Below are 2,515 nucleotides of genomic sequence, written 5' to 3'. Positions count from 1 at the left end.
TTCAGCAGAATCAGTTTCATGAGTATTTTCTATGATTTTTTAGTTTAGACGAATTATTTTTATATTCTTTAATCTCCAAAAAGTTTAGAAGATTAAAAAATTTTGTTAAACATACATTAATTATATTAAGGCTAGTAAATTGAAGCTGTTATCAAAATTAATTTGAAATAAATAATGATTTAATTACATCATATAATTTATATTTGAATCATAATCAAATATCTAAGTTAAAATTTTAGTAATGCAAAAAGTATAAATTCTATAAAAAATAAAAAAGTTCTCTGATTATATACGTTTAATATGTTTAACCTTTTTGTATTTTGAACATTTCGAGGCAATAATACGTGTTTTATGATTCGTATATTTACCTTATGTTATTTTAAAAGTAAAATATGTACCCAAGGAAATATAATGCAATTAATTATAACTGAATTGGGACAGTAATTTTCATAGTTTTGAAATAAAAATGTATAGCAATCTATTTTTGTAAATTTTCTAATACATACAATATATAAATTCTTTGCAATATAGAGAAATATTATGTAGCAACTAACACACACTTTGATATAAATTTCAGATTTTACTCCTTCTCGTTGTTCGTGAGGCATTGATACGGCGTAATGCAACAGCAGAAATAGTAAGTTCTTCATGTTACACAGAGAGGTATGCCTATGTAGAAGATTTACGTGCCTACATGAGATGAAGACTATATCGACCTCAATGAGAGAGGTACGTGCGGTATACACTAGTTACGTTCCTGACTCTTTCTAGGTCTTGTCCTGTCCTCCACCTACAACGAAGGACGGAGGACAGTATTGATTAAATTCACCGACGGCCATTTTGTTCCTGCACCCTATTGGCTGCCGTCCATTTTGTCCTTTCAACCCCTCCGTCGTTCTAGCCGTAATCGCCTCTTCCTCTTTCAATATTCTCCTCTCTGTTTACCTACCTGTTCGCGTTCTTCGCCCTGGATCACCCCAGTCGGCGAAAGACGCAAGCGTCGCGACATTTTTTTCTGAAGAAAAATCGGAGACCATCAGAGCAATTAGATTCTTTTATGGTAGTCCGTTGCACACTCTAATGAGCATTCTATTTCTGTTCTAGATATATTTTAATGATATAGACTTGGATATAGATTTCGAATTTAACTCTTACAGCATTCTTCGGCATTTTTCTTAAATCGATGTAACATGCCGATTATTATTTTAGATTTACTTTATAATAAAATTATGAAAAAAGGAATATTTATATTTATTGATGTTGTATTTGACTTGCAGTTAATTTCCAATCTTTATCAAAAAACGAGCTGTAGCTACATGACGATACTGTTTTTCTATTGCCTCCTTTAGGAAGTAGTTACAATGTACATGGTTAGCTGGAATTGATTAACGTTGAAGTAGCTAATACTTGCTATTTATTTCTTGATATTATGAATTTATACATATATATGTCTATAATTTTGATATCACATTTTCATGAAAAAATAATATTTAATATAGAATAGATATTTAATTTAGAAAGCATTGCACACATAAAATAAAAAGAAACGTGAAAAGTAGTATGCACTATAATATGCACTAGAACACAAATTATTAAATTTTAAAAGATTTAAGAAGTGATCTCATATTAAAGTTTAATGGTAATATTATGTCTTTCATTTTATCTTTAATTTGAATAGTGAATTTTTTAAGGAGAGGCAATCATTACTGTTATTTCAATCGAATATTCAATGAGTTTACTTATTAGTACGGGTTTGTAATTATATATTCTGTATATTTAATATTTTATCGAGCACTTTCAAGCACAGAAAGTTCTAAAGAATCGTCATACTTTTGTCAATATAGATATATTTTGAAATTTATAAATAACGACATTCCATTCCTTAGAATCTTCTCCAACTTTAATCTCTCTCCACATTTCCGCGCATCAAAGATCACGACATCAAGATTTTCGTTTCTCTATTGCCGACACTCTTGAGATTCTTCCTATCTCAACAATTTTCTGAGATAGCGAATTGAATATAAACATACAAAAATATCTCGGTAGTGGATACGTTCCGCCAAGAAAATCGTACGCGGCTAGGATAAACAAAAAGAAATCTGAAAACAAAAAACAAACAAGAAGAGAAATTGGCATATCTGCTCTCTTTTTCTCTCTTTCTCTCTCTCTGTCTATTTCTTTCACCCTCTTTTTCTCTCTGACGTCAAAAGTGACGTTCGTTTCGGGATTGGTGGTACGGCGACACGCCCTGCTATCCACCACTGTATTTCACCCTTCTATTTCATCCCCCTATATAACTCCCACCAGTTGCGACTGGACACGGCCACGCCTACGTAAAAGCACCCCCATTGGAGAGGGTGATTGCGTAGGTTGTGCTGAAATGAAACTGGGTCAGGCAGACTCGAGGCAGGCCGAGTCAGGCCGAAGCTCGAGAATCGTCCAGGCGTTTTCGGCACGAAGCAGTCCCTTGGAAACCACCCTGAAGCCCGTCGTTGCTGCGCCACTTCGTCGGCAT

The sequence above is a fragment of the Formica exsecta genome, unplaced genomic scaffold (assembly GCF_003651465.1).
Source record: "Formica exsecta isolate Colony F162 unplaced genomic scaffold, ASM365146v1 scaffold591, whole genome shotgun sequence".
Lineage (NCBI taxonomy): Eukaryota > Metazoa > Arthropoda > Insecta > Hymenoptera > Formicidae > Formica > Formica exsecta.
This window is presented reverse-complemented; position numbering follows the sequence as displayed.